This window comes from Pinus tabuliformis, chromosome 6 (genome assembly GCF_031772625.1).
Source record: "Pinus tabuliformis cultivar Carrire ecotype Pingquan chromosome 6, CPIR1, whole genome shotgun sequence".
In the NCBI taxonomy this organism is placed as follows: Eukaryota; Viridiplantae; Streptophyta; class Pinopsida; order Pinales; family Pinaceae; genus Pinus; species Pinus tabuliformis.
In genome coordinates, this window is record NC_142292.1 from 2,019,307,175 (window position 1) to 2,019,326,706 (window position 19,532).

The window sequence follows — 19,532 nt, forward strand, 5'->3', positions numbered from 1 at the left end:
GTATCTTGACAGTGGAGCCACATTCCACGTGATCGGTGATAAAAATTTATTCAGTGTCTTGGAGGAGAAAGACCTCAAGATGTGCATAGAGATGGGTGACAACGGAAGGTATAGCGTTTCAAGAGTGGGCATGGTTTCTTTTCAGAGGGAGCATGAAGCTCCTCTCACCTTGAAAGATGTGATGTATGTGCCTGGAGTGAAGAAGAACTTAGTATCGTTCACGATGTTGGAGGACAAAGGCTATGATGTTGTCTTCAGTAAAGGAAAGGTGTTACTAAGACACATAGCCATAGGTCAGACCAAGAGGATAGGGATTCGGGTGAAGAATCTCTATAAACTAGAGGTAGATGATTGTGCAGCATTGAGTACGAAAGAAGAATTGGTGCAAATCCAAGACATTGACGAGTTGTGGCATAGGTGGTTAGGCCATTTGCATCATAGCGCTTTGAAGATAATGCAGCAGATATCTATAAGACTTCCCAAAGGTAAACTTGAGCAAGTTGACACATGCAAAGTTTGTACCTTGGGAAAGTACACTAAGTCTTCCTTTCCTGATCGAGACAGTCGAGCAAAGGCTATCTTAGAGCAAGTTCATATTGATTTGTGTGGACCATTCTCGATGGCATCCACAGTGAAGCAAAGGTATTATGTGATTTTCATTGATGACTATTCTCGTAAATGTTGGATTTATTTCATGCAGAAGAAGGACCAAACTTTCACAAAGTTTTGTGAGTTCAAAGCTTTGGTCAAGAAAGTGTCAAGGAAGAAGATCAAGGCCTTGAGAAGCGACAATGGTGGAGAATATGTCTCTCAAGAGTTTAAGGACTTCTGTGTAGTGGAAGGAATTAAATGAGAGTTGACAACACCTCATAACCCACAACAAAATGGGGTGGACGAGAGGAAGAACATAAATATTGTAGGGGAAGCACGGGCAATGATGCGTGACCAAGGCCTACCACTTCACTTGTCGGCTGAGGCATGCAACACAGTGATATATTTGTAGAATGGAAGCCCGCATCACATACTTGGGATGAAGACACTAGAGGAAGCTTTCTTCGGTAAGAGACCAGATGTGGGTCACTTCAGTATATTTCCAAGTGAAAAAGGATGCACGGAAGAAGCTTGAGCCGATAGCAGAGTTGGGGATATTTGTGGGGTACACTAATACACCTCACAACTATCAGGTGTACTTGCCTACCATTCGAAGGATAGTAGTTCGCATAGATCTCAAGTTTGATGAGCAGAAGGCCATGCGAGTCTCCCTTGAGAGGGAGCTCCAACTCTAGGCTGTGGAGGAACTGTTGGTTCCTAAGGAGGAGGAGCCTTAGACTGATGTGGAGCAGCCGCATGCATAGGTTCCAGGAGTGGAGACATCCACTCAAGCAGAGTCTTCCAAAGATGGACGGAAGCACACAAGAGAAGCTGCCAGATTGTTAGAGGATGGGAGAGAGAATGTGGGAGCACCATATTCTCAGTGTAGACAGAGGAGGTCACTTGAGAGGTACACTGGATACATGGCCCTTGCTAGGGAATGTGTTGATACCAAGCCATCCTCCTTTGAGGAATAAGTGCAGCAGCCAATTTTGGTTAATGCTATGGTGGAGGAGTATGACTCCATAGTTCATAACAGTGTTTGGGACGTGGTTCCGAGACTGGAGAAAAAGTTAGTTGTGAGTTCCTTTTGGCTTTACAGGGTAAAGCAAGTTGTTGGTGGTAGTGTGGAGAAGCATAAGGCAAGATTTATTTCCCGTGGCTTTTCACAGGTTGAGGGGATTGACTATGATGAGACTTTTGCTTCTGTCGTAAGGTACTCATCTATCAGATCTATGTTGGCACTACCGACACAGATGGGTTGGAAGATCCATCAGATGGATGTGAAGACTGCATTCCTCAATGGTCAAATTGAGGAAGAGGTGTACATAGAGCAACCAGAAGGTTTTGAGACCTTCGATCGTGAGTCGCATGTGTGCCGACTCAAGAGAGCGTTGTACAAGCTGAAGCAAGCACCTCGTGCTTGGTACACTAGGATAGAAAACTACTTCACCAGGTTTGGCTTCACAAAGAATGAAGCGGATGCGAACCTGAACCAAATCGTGGTGAAAGGCAAGTTGTTGATCATCATACTATATGTTGATGATCTCATATTGACTGGTGATGATCAGTTAATCGTGTCTTGCAAGGAGGACCTTGCAAGAGAATTCGAGATGAAAGACATGGGTCTCATGCATTACTTCCTTGGCATGGAAGTGTGGCAGAAGGATGGGGAGTTGTTTGTGTCTCAGGGCAAGTATGCAAATGAGATACTCAGGAGATTCCACATGGATAAGTGCAAGCCCATGCAGACTCCTTTAGCAGGTAACTGGAGGAAGGAGCTTGCTACTTCAAGAGAAGTGGTAGAGGCTACTATGTATAGGCAGCTTGTGGGTTCACTAATGTACTTAGTGAAGACAACCAAATTTGTGCTATGCAGTGAACCAGCTGAGTCAAGCGATGGTTCAACCTACCAAGATGTTTTGGAAGGTGTAAAATCATGTATTGAGATACCTCAAAGGCACATCTCAGTATGGATTATGGTACAGATAGACAGATGGAGTGAAGCTACATGGCTTCATTGATTCAGATTGGGCAGGGAGTCCATCAGATCGAAAGAGCACATTAGGAGGGATTTTCAACCTTGGGTCAGCAGTAGTTTCTTGGTACAGTAGGAAACAAAGTTTGGTTGCACTCAACTCGGCAGATGCAGAATACATGGCTGCAAGTCAGGCAGCATGTGAGGCCATCTGGATGCAGAAAACCTATTTGATTTTTTTGATCAAAGGATGGATCCAACTATGATTTATTGTGATAATAAGAGTTGTATCAAACTCTCTGAGAATCTAGTATTTCATGATAGGTCCAAGCACATTGACATCCGATATCATCATCTCAAAGACTGTGTAGCGAGGAGGATCATGTTGATGCAGTATATTTCGAAAGAGGAGCAAGATGCTGACATTTTCATTTTGACAAAGGCATTTCCAAGATGTAAATTCGAGTTCCATAGAGACAGGATCAGGGTGGCAGATAATCCCTTTCTTGTTGAGAGGGAGTGTTGAAATATGGCAACAAGAATATTCCAATTTAATTTGTCCTTGAATTAAATTGTGAATTAAAATCAAATTTAGTCTTAACAGCTACTTGGAAATAATTAATTAATTTATTTTAAATTAATTAGTTGGAGAAATTCAAGTTAGAAGTCTTTCTGAATTCATGCAAGAGTTATCCCTTAAATTAAGGAGATAAGATTGAGTTATGTTTGAGTTGTAATTAGTTAACTTAGTTTACTATGTTAAGTCCAGTTAAATTAGTTCCAAATTGTTTGAGGAACTAATAGTGAGTTGACAATCAGTTGATGCATTAATGCACTCAACTAGTGCTACTCCAGTTAACTGAAGATTCCCTCATCAGAAACTCATGCATGTCTATTCTGAGAAAGACCCAGTTGAGATTAATGTTCAAGGATAGTGTACTATCAGTTGCATGTGTTTTCTCATGGAGAAAACTCATGCATGCAGTCAAGGATTCATCCTTGAGGATTGCACAGTTTTGAAGGCTTGTTTTTCCACTTGGTAATAGGCTAATCGTCCACAAGGAACAATGCAAGGAAATAGGATCTTGGAGGGTAGAGAGGAAGGATGGAGAGAAGCCAAGATTTCCTGTGAGCATCTGAGGATTGTACTAAGAGTTGGCTAGCTAGAGAGCTAAGGATTTGTATAATTGCTATGTATTTCAACCATGTATGATAATATAATAGTGTGGGGTTTTTATTTGAGACTTTCCCCACAATATTTTCATGTGTATTGTGCCATTGATTCTTCTTATTCTAGTTATATTTTTCAACTCAATATTTAAGCTTCCGCAAATTGATAGTAGAAGTAGGTTATAGTATTCTTCTTTGATTTATATTGCATTATCGGGTTAACCTATCACAGATTTTCTACAATTTATTTAAAATCTTGATTATTTAATATCATAAATATAAAATTTTAGTTACATTTTGAAAAGTTAAATTTCTAAATAATAAAGTTAAAATGAAGATGTATTGTAAATAAATTCAATATAAAATTATTAGTTAAATTTAACTCTTAATTTTTTTCACTAGTTAATTAATACATCAATACAACTATGCAACAAAGAAAAAAAATTACATTAATACAACTATAAAATTTATTACTATTTTTTAATCATGAAACTTTATTTTTTTGTAAGCTTGGCAATACCTTTCTATTAATCATATGTAAAGTAGGTTATAGAATATATGTCTTGTGGCCTCAACTTTCCGGAAGGAAACTAGGTTTGTTGGCCACTGATCAGCATCATAAGCCATCCAAAACATAAACAATTTGAGTATGTCCATCCAAGCTTTATAAGCTACCATATCTATCACCCATCTATATTTACTACTGATAATGTAAATGCTATCCGACCAGATCATAAAAAAAAAAAACATCAGAAAATTTCAAAAATATCATGACTTCCCAGTAGTCAATCATTAGACGATGCTACTGGGGTAGGATCTTTTTCACTCAACCTTGGCATTTCATTTTGTTGCAGACTTTGTAGTTGTTTTTCCATGCAGCCAAGGCAGACATTCTGATGGTACAACTAGACCTGTACTGACTATATTTCCTGTTGAATGTCCTTGAGACTCGGCTCAACTTGTTGGGTTTGTTGGGGGCCTTCCAAGTTCTGGGTTTCCAACATGGCTCTCGCCAGTAAGCTCTTCATTACCCAATATAGTTGGATTGATTGTTTGAACAGAGTCAGCCTTCCACGGGTGTGTCCAGGGTCCATTACCAAAGGTGCCCAGTCCTCTGTTGGAATCGGTTCTGCTATCGCCTTGGCATTCAATTCCGCCTCCTTTTCGAAATTTCGGACTTCACTTATGTTGGGGATCCAACATTGTAAGCATGCAATAGATTTTGCATGTTCTCCTCCCCTATTTTCTTGCCTCTTCTACATTAGGGCTTACTGGATGAAGCCAGCGACGCTTTCCCTTTCCTACTATTCTGATTACTGTCGTGGCAACGCCCATGCTTCCCCACGCCAGCCTCTTCCTTCACCATGCTGCGATAGACTTAGTCCCAATTTTTAATCATGAAACTTAACTTCTAAGAAAAAATAATAATAATACGCATACCTTAATTACATATAATTCGATTTTAATAAAATACCTATCCCAATCATATAATAAATATTTTTACAACTTCAATGTATCCATTACATTCTTAAAAAAATGTTTTATTTTTTAATAACTATATAAAAACATAAATACAATTTCAACATTAAATTATGTTACAATTGGAATTGTAATTTTTAATTAATAGAGAGAGGAGTTTTCTTTAGTATGACCTTTTGGGCTTTCCAGGTTGTTCCAGTTATTCAGACAGACAAGGCGGCACTGCTAATAGATATGCCTAACCATTTGACCTACCTACCATTGTGTAGGGTTACCTATCAAACTTGTGATTTCAGTAGATTTCTACTAAATTTTAGAGAAATTAGACTAGAAAAACCCATCGGAAAAGCTTCCAAAAAATCGCACTAAAAACAACTCAACAGAGTAAATACAACTATGAAACATAAAGGCATAAACTGTAACTATGTAACCAGCCATTGAAATGTTTTACATTTGTTTATAACTAGTTTCATGAAAACATTTTACATTCAAATGAACAAGCCTTTAATTTTGGATTCCTTCCAACTCTTATAACTCTGAACACCTTCTCACATTTAGAAATCTAAGGTTTGTCAGATGCCCTAATCTCCTTATGCTCTTCAACTTCACACATTTAACTGGCGCAAAGATTCCATTGATTTAGTAAGTGAAACTCCTCCAATTCTCGGCATCTCATAAAGCTTAGTGTTCGAAGTTTTGCAAAACCATAAAGCATTTTTACTTTTCTCAAATTATCAAAATTCTCAAAACACAAAGATATGATTGTATTTGGAAATGCTCCAACCTCCACCAAATTATTACATTCAATGAAACTCAAAGATTGAAGGGTGGAGCAAACACCTTCACCAAAATTATACCTTTGATATCCCTATTCCAGAAACACACAACTCTTGGAGCCTTGAAAGTATGCAATTCTCCATATCACTAAATGCTTCTCTTTCTCCTTTAACCTCCTTTTTAAAATGCAGTTTGTGTATCAACAGACAACCAAATGCCATGAATTGAGTCAATCGTCCAAGCGAGACAACAGACGTTTCAATGCCCTGCACTCCCATATAGCAAGTTTCTTCAAGTTCTTTAAGTCACCTAGAGAAGTTGGAAAACATTTCAATTTTGTACAACCATCGAGCTACAAGTATTTTAATCTTTAACCCGCATAGTGAAGGAGGTAGCATGTCCAGCAAAGTGCTTCCTATCTTCAGAACTTCCAAATCACTGAGTTCTCCAATTGCACTTGGCAATTCTTTTAAATTTGTACCTCCCAAATGTAACTGTTTAAGCGACCTATGATGCGCCACTTGGGGAGGGAATATTTCAATTTTATTATAGTGACTAAGATGTATGTACTCAAGCGTGCTTATATTCCCTAGTGTTTTGCTTGACATACTTATATTAAAGCACCCTCTCAAATCAATATATTGTAGTTTAATTAATTTATAGAAGGAATCCGGAAGCCACTCCAAAGTGTTGCAGTTCGCCATAGTGATTCGTTGCAGCTTGGCTAAATTACTCAAGGAAACTGGTAGCCTCTTCAACGCTTTGCATTCAACTAGATGGATCTGTTAGAGGTTGTTCCAATTATGAAAGTACTCTGGCAGCCTCTCCAAAGGGTCGCACCCAAACAGGTAGATCTCTTGGAGGTTGGTTAAGTTACCCAAGGACTTTGGTAGTCTTTCCAAGGTTTTGCACCAACATAGCTGAATTTTTTGAAGGTTGGTGAACTTACCAAAGCACTCCAATAGCGACCTTAGCTCTAAGCAATGTGTTAAATCTAAGGCCTTTAATGACTCTAGAAGACAAAATTCTTCTGGCAATTTTGTGAATGAAGGTCGTGATTGTTCGAATTCAGGATGAGGACCAGGACCAATTAAAATTTGTTCTAGGTGCTTCAGCTTCCCTATAGACTTTGGAATGCTCGAAATAGGAGCATTAATCTCAACTCCCACAATTTTAAAGGTGTCTGCAAAATGCTAAATACAAATGGATTATTGTTCCCTTTAACCAAAAAAAATAATACATATAATACACTATTATTATCAATAATTCAAACACAAACTTTCCAATTTACCTACTATTCTTTTTCCACAGTGTTTCTAATTTGCTCCCTTCCACTTGCAGGACCCTTAAATTCTTCACTGAAATCAAGGAAAATAGGGAAGAGGAGGGACAATTTTTCCAACTCATGAATATGAGATTTGGAAGTTCCACCCTTGTCAAAATGCATTCTTTGAGAACACCTTCATTATCAAGAAGTTGCAACCTACTCATGGGGCCAAATACATTATCGTCATCAATATTATTGTATTCACTATGATTTACTCTAATTCCTCTCACGGATATTACATGTCCATTGTTAAACATGATAATGACTAGCCATTCAATCTTGTAAAATTATTGAAAATTTTAGAAAAATGAAATTGATTGGAGAATCACACATATTAAACTATTTACAATTTACAGTTGATTCCTGTAACAAATCATCAATGTCGTGCTCTTGCCAACACCAAAGATGATGGGGCAATGTTGAACTTTTGGCAAGCTCTCTTCCCAAGTCCCTAAGGTGATCGTGCATTTTTAATTTATTTTTATCATTCACCTCTATAAGACATTTGTCCTCTATATTTTGAAACCCACACAAACCATCATCCCATATCTTTATGGTCATATCCCTGTCTTTTCCAATGAAAAAACAAGCAATATCTAAGAACATTGCTTGTTCGGTCACATCCATCTAGTGCATCATAACAAATCTAAAGTCTTTGTTTTATCTCACTGGGAAGTATGCTTGTAAGATTATGCAATTGGGTTTCCTAGTAAGATGTGCTCTTTCCCTTCAGAAGTTCCCCAAACAACTTTAAAGATAATGGTAACCCACCATAGGCTTTTACGAACTTTTGTACCAAAGATTCAAATGTTGGGTGTGGGTGTGGCCGAGTGAAGGAATGCAAACAAAAGAGTTCAGGAGAATGTCGTATAGTGAGGCCAGTTAGGATATTTATTGAGGACTCTTCAACTCTTGAGCTTATGAGAGTAGTAGGTTTTAACCCCATACAGAAATTACCTGCATACAAATCTAAAACACAGAAAATAAACAATGGGAGAGTATAACATATAAAACACATATACATAGAGATTTTCCCCTGGATCCCAAAACAGGGACTACCAGCTTGATTTTTCATTATATTCCTTTCAATGTTACAATACATATTTATACATACCGAAGAATCCAGTACCATGGACCGAAAAAACCATCGCGTCCAAAACCATGGACCGAAAACCATCGCGTCCAAAACGATGTGCGAAAAATCATGCACAAAACCATAGGTAGGTCCGCCCAACCTAATATAGGGTCCAAAAACAAAATTTTCCGGGGCAATGCCCCAAACCCCATAAAGTGGGGTTACCTGCACCCCTCAAACAACTTGTGACTCCCCTCGCTACACAATCGGCACAATGAAGGGGGGGCTCTGCTCCTCTTCTAACCCCCCAGTTAACTACGTGGACTAGTCATGGAAAGAATATAACACAACCCAACATTCTCCCACTTGTTGTTTCCTTTCCACAAGGGGCCATAAGAGAGCTTAGTCATTTATCCAACCCTACAATGCCCATTGTTTCTCTGCACCAAGAGAACTTCTCAAAGCTCACAGATTTTGTCAATGCATCTGCAGTATTCTTCAAAGTATCCACCTTTACCAACAACACCTTTTTGTCTTCTATAATATCCCTCACAAAGTGATATTGAACATCAATGTGCTTTGTCTTTGAATGATATGCAAGGTTCTTTTCCAAGAAAATTTCACTTTGGCTGTTACGCTCTATCCTTATAGCTCCCTGTACTAACCACATACTTGAACACAATCTCTACAACCAAACTACTTCCTTGCTTGCATGAGTGGCTACCATGTATTCTGCCTCTGTAGTTGATAGTGCCACTACATATTGTTTTACTCATCTAACTGACTGCACCTCCAAATAGGTTAAACACATACCCACTTGTAGATCTTCTCTGATCTAGATCTCCAGCCTAGTCTACATCAATAAAGCCATGAATATCCAACCCTCTATCTAATCCTGGTCTTCCTTGGTAGCACAAACCATAATCACTAGTGCCACACAAATACCTGAAAACCCACTTCACTTTTTCCAGTGCTCCTTCCTTGGTTTTGACATAAACTTGCTCAATACTCCCACTGCATGTGCAATGTCTGGTCTAGTACATACCATCGCATACATCAAGCTACTAACTACACTTGCATATGGAACACGAGACATATCCTCTTCCTTTTCTTGTGTCTTGGGACACTGTTTCAACAGATAACTTTACACCTACAAGAATAGGATCCTTCACGGGTTTACTATCCTGCATATTAAACCTCTGCAATATTGTCTCAACATACTTCCTTTGGTTTAACCAGAGCTTCCTCTTTTTCTGATCTCTTTTGATTTCCATGCCCAAAATATAGTTTGCAGCACAAAGATCTTTCATGTCGAATTTGGAGGACAAATGGGTCTTCAAATCCTAGATAATTTCTTTGCCATTTCCGACCAGCAACATATCATCCACATACAATACCAGATAAATAACACGGTCACCAACTAAAATAAAATACACGCAGTGATCTGCTTTGCTTCTGGTGAAGCCAAGTCCCCGTATAAATGTATCAAATTTATGATACCACATCCTTGGTGATTGTTTTAACCCATATAGATACTTCTTTAACTTTCATACCAGTTCTTTCTTGCCCTTCACCGAAAAGCCTTCAGGTTGCTTCATGTAGATCTCCTCTTCTAGATCCCTGTGAAGAAATGTTGTTTTCTCATCCATCTGTTCTACCTCAAAATAAAAAGCAACATCAATAGATAACAGTAATCTAATAGAAGTTATCTTGGCAATAGGAGAAAAAATATCACCAAAATCAATTCCGAGCATATGGGAATAACCTTTTGCTACCAACCGAGCTTTGTATTTCTCCACCTTTCCTTCTACATTTTTCTTCTTCTTGAACACCCATTTTCTACCATTGGGTCTCCTATCGGTCGACAACTCCACTAGATCCCAAGCCTTATTTTTGTGCAAAGATGCCATTTCATCAACCATGGCCTCTTTCCAGAGTTTTCCATCCTCTGAATCTACTACTTGCTTCACAGTTCTGGGATCATCATCAGTAATAGATAAAGAAAAATTTGAACAGAAAGCAAATGGACTATACCTTTCTAGCTTCCTTCTTTCTCAAACTGATCTTCTCACACCTAGATTTTGTGGCTCTTCATCTTCTAATTCCTCCTTTGCTATAGACTCTGATTCTTCCTCCTTTAGCTCAAACTCTATCTTCTCAAGTTGCTTTGGTTGGACTTCATGTTTAATAACATCTTTCACCTCTCTGAACACCACATCTCGACTATAAACAACCTTCCTTGTTACTGGGTTCGAAAGCTTATAACCCTTTAAACCATCCTTATACCCAATAAAGATGCACTTTTCAGATTTACTATCCAACTTGGTTCGTTTCTCCTTTGGAACATGTAGATATGCATCACATCCAAATACCCTCAGATGTGAAAGAGAGGGTTTTTTACCAGTCCATAACTCTTGTGGAGTCTTATCCTCCAATGTTGATGAAGGTGATCTATTGACCAGGTAACATGCTGTCTCCACCGCCTCTACCCAGAATTACTGTCCTAACCCAGCACCACTGAGCATGGTTCTTGATCCGGATTTAAATAAGAACGCAACAAAATACAGAGATAACCATAAAGACAAATATGCAGTGGAAATAATACTTCATTTCATTACTGTAAAATACTGAAATATGCTTAGAAATAGAAATGGAAATAACCCAGCTAGGGCGATGGTAGCTTATCTCTAAGAAGAGATGTGTCGGCTACATGCCTCTGAACTGTTCTCCAAAAACTGTGTTACAATGAGGATCGAGGGCCTATTTATTGTTGAGAAATAATGGAAAACCCTTCACATTCCAAAACCTAACCCTAGAAGATGAAACGCAAAATTGTGGGCCCCGTTTTTGGGTAAGTTGGTACATCAACTTCCCGAGGTCGCAAATTGGTCGTACTATCTCCGTTTGACGCGCATGATAGCTCGTTGGAAAGATCTCTCCGAGGACTACGACGGAGAAGACGATTTTTATCAGAAAATCGCTGGCAGTGGATTTCCCAAAAAACATCGTTTAGGGCCTCAAAATGGCTCCGGAAGTTTAGGACCCGAAAAACTGCTAAAAATAGTAAACTGTGCTATAATTAAGGAAACTGAAAAACTGAAAGAGACAGTTGTGGGGGTCCAAATGGGATAGGTGGGTGGCCACCAACACCCACCTGGATCAGTTCTTTCCCTTTCCATCAACGTCTTATTCATTCTTTCTACAACTCCATTTTACTGAGGTGTATATGGAGTAGTCTTCTGTTGTGCTATACCACACTTCTTACAAAATTCTTCAAATTCCTTACGGAAAAACTCTCCACCATTATTTATCCTCGGCTCCTTTATCTTCTTCACTATCTAGTTTTCCACCAGAGCCTTAAATTCTTTAAACCTGTCAAAGACTTCAGATTTCTTCTTAAGGAAATATATCCATGTATTTGTTGAGAAGTCATCTATAAGTGATACATAGTACACAGACTTACCTAGTGATGGAACCTTCATAGGTCCAAACACATTACTGTGCATAAGCTCTAATATATGTTTCGCCCTCTTACCACCAGAGGAGAAACTCACATGATTTTGCTTCCCATATACACAATTTTCGCAGAAATCAAAATCCAAAGAGCTATTACTCATATCTTCTACCATACCTTTACCATGAAGTATTTGAAGGCCCTTCTCTCCAATATGTCCAAGCCTTTGATTACACAACATGGTCTTCTCTCCAGAGGCCACTAGATTTTTTGCTCCACTTTCAGGAACCACGGAACTGTTGTGCTCATCAACAATAATGCTACCTTTCAGCTTATACAAAGTTCCAATTCAAACTCCCCGCATCAATACTAGTGCCCCCTAAACCATCTTGCAGCTATCCTTCTCGAACACTGTTTTTACACCTGCAACATCCAGCTTGCTTATAGAATCAGATTTCTGGCTAATGCAGGAATATGCAGAACACCCGAAAGTTTTCTAACCCTTCCACCTTGCAAATTCAACTTTACTTTACGCGACCAATGATTCTAGCCTTCCTGTCAGCCCCCAAGAAGACATCACCACCATCATATTTCTCATACTCGCGGAACCACTCTCTATGGGGAGTGAAGTGAAAGGATGCACTTGAGTCAATCAACCATGCCTCATGATCTACATGTGTACTTAAGAAGCCAAGTACACATCCCCACCTTCATCTGAGGCGGTTTTCGCCTCTGCAGAAGGAGCATCATTAGATCCCTTTCCTTTATCAGGAGCTTTATATTTACAGTCCCTTTTGTAGTGCCCTTCCTTTCCGCATTTCCAGTACACCACCTTTACATGTTTTCCTGGAGATTCATATCTACCTATATATTTAGATCTCCCACTCGATGACTTATTTTTGTTTATGTTCTAGGACCATCCTCATACAGACAAGGCATCACCATTCTGGCTCTTCATATTTTTCTGTCTCATCTCCTCCGTCAGCAAGGATGAGACTATTTCATCAAACTGCAAGGCAGTTGCATTGCTACCTATTGCAATAACCAGACTATCCCACAGATCTAGTAAAGAACACAACACACTGATGCACTTATCTTCATTTGAAATTTTAATATCAACATATAATAACTGAGTTACCCTAGTATTAAATGCGTTAGGATGTTCTGTCACCAAGTCTTCATCTTTCATCCTTAGGTTATACAACTTTTTCCATAGGAACAGTTTATTCACCAGAGACTTAGATTGGTACAAAGTCCCTAACTTGTCTCACAAAGCCTTTGCCATAGCTTCCCCTGATACATTCAGCAATACTGAATCTGAGACACACAATAGTATTGTGCTCTTAGCCTTCCGATACAACTTCTTCCATTCTTCATCATACACTCCCATTGGTTTAGTACCCGGATCTACTGCGATCCACTGATATTTATCCACCAATAGATCCTCCATCTTGAATTTCCATAACTCAAAACTCTGACCAACAAATTTCTCAATCTCTATCTTTCCACTGCTCGCCATCTTCTTTCACCACTAGAATCGATCCCACAGATCTCCCACTGAACAGGATCTACCACAGGCCCGAGAAAAACACCTCAGCAACAAAGGTGTCCCCTTGAAGCCAAAACAGCTTTGATACCAAATGTAGGTTTTAAGCCCGTACAGAAATTACCTGCATACAAATTCTAAAACAAAAAATAAACAATGCAAGAGCATAACACATAAAACGCATATACACATTTTCCCCTGGATCCCAAAACCGGGACTACCAGCTTGATTTTTCAATATATTCCTTTCAATGTTACAATACATATTTGTACATGCCAAAGCATCCAATACCATGGACCGAAAAACCATCGGTCCAAAACCATGGACTGAAAACCATCGCGTCCAAAACCATGTGCGGAAAATCATGCGCAAAACCATAGGTAGGTCTGCCCAACCTAATATAGGGTCCAAAAACAAAATTTTCCAAGGTGCTGCCTTGGACCCCATAGAGTGGGGTTACCTACACCCCTCAAACGCCCTGTGACTACCCCAGCTACGGAATCAGGGCAACGAATGGGGGGCTCCACCCCCTTTCTAACCCCCAGTTAACTACGTGGACTAGTCGTGGAAAGAATATAACACAACCCAACTAGAGCATCTCTATTTCAAGATGTAATCGACACTAAGCTATCAGGGTGAAGTAATGTTTGATCCGTCAAAATTTTTGATCTGAAAATCGCCCTATGAGTGATCTCAGTTAAAGATTTATTAAATGATGGTATTACAAACTCATGTGCTAGTAGGTGTCTATGTTATTTAGGCAACAGATCGATCAGATTGCAAATACACAGACACTTGAAATGGAAAACAGCAGACAAATATAGTAAGCAAATATAAGAACACAAGAATTTAATAAGGAGTTCACCCTATCCTCCAGGGCTACATCTCCGGTCCAGCTCCCAGGGGTGGCCTTCTTTTATTATGTCTTAAAGCAGATAATTACAATGAAGGAGCTCAATATGAGTCTCCTGAAATAGAATTTGCTTGGCAGGGTGGTTCTTGGATTCCCCAAGCCACTAGAGTGCACAGACTCCTTTCCTCACCAGCTCTTTGACCTCTGTGGTCTTTAGTGGAAGAAGCCCAGTGTGATGCTCAGTCCTAACAGATCCTCTCAGGGATGGCTTGAATCTCTGAAGCTCTCTCGTGCTCGATGCTGCCTTTGGTCAGCTCGGCCCTCTGTCTTCTTTCTGCTTCTTTTGCTTCACTGTCTTTCTTCGTTTTCTCTGTCTTCTGTCTTCTCTGCCTTCTGCTTTGTCTGTTCATGGCTTTAAAGCCATTTGAGCTCATGGTTGTTCGATTCCCCTTCCACTTTCGTCTGATCGCCTGTTGCAGCTTCGCTTGGAGTTCCCTGCTTCGGCGTCATCATCAGGCTCACAGGGAGTGGCCACTTGTCCTCCTACGAACTGCACTATCTTTTTCCTCGTCGGTTCAACTTTTTGGTTACGTCGTGGAATGAGTCCTCTTTCACCTTGGTGGTCAAATTGGACTTCAAACTCTTATAGATTGTGGCTTATTCTCCTGTTAATTCTAGTTTCCCCATCGGGTGCGTTCTCAGCCATTAGATCTGGGGCCTCTAGATCCGATGCCATTCACACATTTCGTGTGGTTTACTTGCTCAAATTTTAGTGCGCAATGAGTGGCAGTTTTCTCTCTCCTCCGCTTTCCATGCATCGGGTGCTAAGTGGAATCGCTCCATTTTCGCCAAATTTGCTTACTACCCAAGGGTGCCCCAGATAAATACTGTCGGTTTTTGGAGCGCAGGTCCCGCCTTAGCCTTTAGCCTTTTCCCCATGGTTTTCCTGGCTCCCATGCGACTGAGCGCTCGAGGCCTCTCCTTCTCGAGGGGTTTTTCCCAGCAATGCATGAATAGCGCTAAGAATGCATCAAAAACTGCCTCCTTTTCCTGATCCGGGCTTCCCAAGGGCTAGTTTCACCTCCTGCGTAGTCTCCATGGGCCTCATTCAGCGCGCTTTGACTGAGGTCCTCGTCATTCCACGCTGGCTGCTAACTACCACCATTTAGAGGTGTTTCTGATCGCTACTCTTAATTCTTTGAAGCTTGTCCCGACCTGATACAGTCATGGTTCTCTGATAACTCTTCTTGGATCCAATTCGGATCATGGCCTTCCCACTAAAAAAAGCTTTTGGACCACCAAAAGTTGGTTTTCAAGCATCGACTAAGTGAGGGTACTGTTTTCTCACTTGTCCAATCTCAATCCACTTTGCACTGCTCGGCTTTGAACCTTTAAGCCCTACTCTGAGGTACTCAACATCTCTTTTGCGCATCGTCCTCACCTTCATGTCTAGCAGTGTGTCTTCCTGCAATTCATTAAGATATTCAGGTAGCAGGTCATCAATAGAAGGCAATTGACTCTGCTCTTCAGGATCCTCAAGCATTGAAGGTTCAAACAATCTCAAGAAATCTGCATTTACGACTGAGTAGATGTGCATGTAAGCTGGTAGATCAAGGCGAAAAACATTCTCACCAATCTTCTCAAGTATTTTGAAAGGTCCATACCTAATAGGCTTTAGATTTTTACCTTCACCTTACATCATGTCCTTGCTGATGTACAGCCAAACTTGGTCACCAACTTGGAAACTATGCTCCATCCGATGCTTGTCATGCCTAGCCTTGTATTTGGCTTGGCTCTTTTCCAACTGTTCCTGTACTGCCTGGTGGATCTCCTAGATTTGTTCAATGAACCTAGTTGCCTTGTCCACATTGTTGCGTCCATCAACTGTGATATCTTTACCAAAGACAAAATCCAAAGGAGACCTTGGTGTGAAACCAAAACAGGTCTCACAAGGAGATCTCTGTGTAGAGGAATGTTTTGCTCTATTGTAAGCATGCTGCACATAACACAAATGTTCATCCCAAAGCTTAGGATTTTTACTGCAATGTCCTCTGAGTAACTAGATCACTGTCATGTTAACTACTTCTGTTTGGCCATCAATTTGTGGATGAAAATTTGTGCTTTTCTTCAGTTTGGTGTCCATCAGTTCCCACAGACTTGATCAAAACTTCCCCACAAATTGGGTGTCTCGATCAGATACAATGGAAGTGGGTAGTCCAAAATGAACCCATACATGTTCAAAGAATAGTTTTGTAGTTTGTTCAGTTGTAATCTGTTTATTACAAGGTATCAAAATACACATTTTGCTGAACCTATCCACAACAACATATAGATAATCATGACCTTTTCTAGATTTAGGCAGTCCCCCAACGAAATCCATGGAAATACTTTCCCAAGGGTGAGAAGGTACTGGTAATGGAGTGTACAAGCCTATTTTTCTGTTGCTGGGCTTACTTTTAGCACACATACTAAACCCTCTTATATATCTAGAAATTGTCTCATTCATTTTTGGCCAATAACAAAATCTTTGCAGCTGTGCAACTGTTTTACTTACCCCAAAGAGACCTAATATCAGAGAAGTGTGTGCTTCCCTAATTATCTTTATTCTCTCAGTTAGTGGAATGCAGAGTTTCCCACAATGGTATAAGAGCCGGTCCTTTACATGATAATCCAATTCTTCTACTCTTTTGCCTTGACTCAAAGTTGCATATACATATCTAAAGTCTATATCTTGAGCATATTGTTCAATGTAGCTTTCATGTAGCATAGAATTATACTTAAGTATAGTAGATGCATTTATAATGGGTCTAGATAACATGTCTGCATATTTGTTATGTATGCCCTTTTATATCTGATGACTAAATGAAACTATTGTAGAAAATCCATCCATCTGTAATGTCTTGATTGCTTCAACTTATTTTGGGAGTGTAGATATTGAAGTGGTTGATGATCAGTATCTATTACTGTCTCTTTTCCCATTAAGTAATCTTTCCACTTTTTCACACTCTGAACTAATGCATACAATTCTTTATCATATGTAGGATAGTTAACTACTGCAGGATTAAAAGTCTTAGAATGATAACATATGGGTTTATTGTGTTGTGTCAACACTGCTTCCATGGCATAGTCACTGGCATCTGTTTGGATTTGAAATGGTCTTTGCAAATCAGGCAGTCCTAGTATAGGTGTTGTACTAATCTTTTCTTTCAAGGTGTCAAAGGCTTTCTGATGTTTGCCTCCCCACTGAAACACCTTGTTCAATCTTGTTAAAGCATGTAAGGGAGCTGCAATTGAGGAAAAGTTAGAAATGAACTTCCTCCAATATTGTGCTGCTCCTAAGAAGCTTCTAACTTTTGTAGCAGATTTGGGTTTAGGCCAGTTTATAATGACTGCCACCTTAGAGGGATCTATCTTCAATTCACCACCCCCTACTATATGACCCAAATAATTTAAAGATGTTTTTCCAAATTCACATTTTGAGAGTTTAACATGAAGTTTTTATCTTTTCAAAACATCTAATGTCTGCTTAACATGCTTTAAGTGTTCTTCCCACGTTTTACTAAAAATCAGAATGTCATCCAGATACACAATAACAAAATCATCAAGACCAGGTCTGAGTACATCATTCATTAATCTCATGAAAGTAGCAAGAGCATTAGTTAAGCCAAAAGGCATAACCAACCACTCATACAACCCTTGCTTTGTTTTGAAAGCAGTCTTCCATGCATCTTGTTCTACAACTCTGACCTGATGGTATCCACTGTGCAAGTCTAGCTTGGTGAAATAAACAGCTTCCTTCAATTGATCTAAAAGATCATCTATGCGAGGAAGGGGATAACAATTTTTTATTGTTATCTTATTCAGTGCTCGGTAGTCAATGCACATTCTCCACAAGCCATCTTTCTTTCTCACCAAACAATTGGTGACCCACATGGTGATGCGCTAAGCTTGATGAACCCCTTCTCGAGCAAATCTTGCACCTGCTTCTTGATTTCAGCATTCTCTAAAGCAGACAAACTGTACATTCCAATGTTAGGCAATGGAACATCTTGCTGCAAAATAATATCATGTACTATTTCCTTTTTGGGTGGTAGACCTTTAGGTTCTTGAAACAAGATATCATACTCTAAAACAACCTTTTCTATATCAGCTTGTTGTTTAGCATTACAGCCCTCAAATACATTGGTTTTATCAAGTTTCTTTTCCTTTACAACCATCAGTAAGAATTGTTTGTATGAATTTATCGTTCTTTTCATCTACCCTGAGTTTATGAGAGTATAATTATTCTTGAGCTTATGAGCACTTACAAAGTATTCAATTCCATCTTTAACAAGTAGATACTTGTTCTCAGCTCTATAGAAAATAGCATTTCTATCATACAAGTAAGGACTTCTTAAAACAATTCCACATATATCCAAAGGAATTATGTCTAACTCCACCTCATCTACAAATGCTGACCCAAAAGAAAACTTGAGTTTGCACTGTCTAGTCACTTGTAGTTGTGCTTTATCATTCAACAATCCTAATGGGTGTTGGCTACTTGAATTGTTTATTGATTAAACAGTGAGAGTACCACATTAATTTGTCAACCCGGGAAAGTCCTTTTATTTCAAAGGTGACCTCGTACTGTATGTACTTAATTCTAAAAGCATTAAAAGTTGTAGTATACACAATTCTATCTTCTGTCAAACTCCTTACTCTATGTTATAACAGTTAAAATATATTGCAGAGATGAAATAAAAGCAGTTAACTAAGAATACAAATCTGCAAAGAAAAATAATGGTTGCTCTGTTAGCAGAGGATCAGGACCCTATCCTCAGGGTAAGGATGTTCAGCACCTGCCCCTGTAACCAAATTGCCAACACACACTGCAATTTCTAATCACCGGTGAAGTATTAACAAAACAGAGTATCAGCAAAAGGAAATTATCAGAGGTAATGCTACAGAATCCAAACAGAGCACCAGCAAAAGGAAATTATCAGAGATAATGCTACAGGATTCAAACACACTCACACACTAACAAAAAATAAATGGGTGAATCTTGTGAAGAAGGTGGGCCCTGTCCCTCTCACAAGATTCCCCAGAACACAGATGCCAGATTAGATGCTCAGAACAACCTTTTATTCATCTGCCAAAATGTCCAGTTACAATGAAGATTCAGACTTGCTTTTGTTTTTCAAAATTTCCCTTACAGCTTGTTTTTCTCCCCCCTTCTAATGTAGATGTCTCCTCTTTATAGAGGAGACATCTATTACAATAGACCGTCATGTTTCATTCAGTTT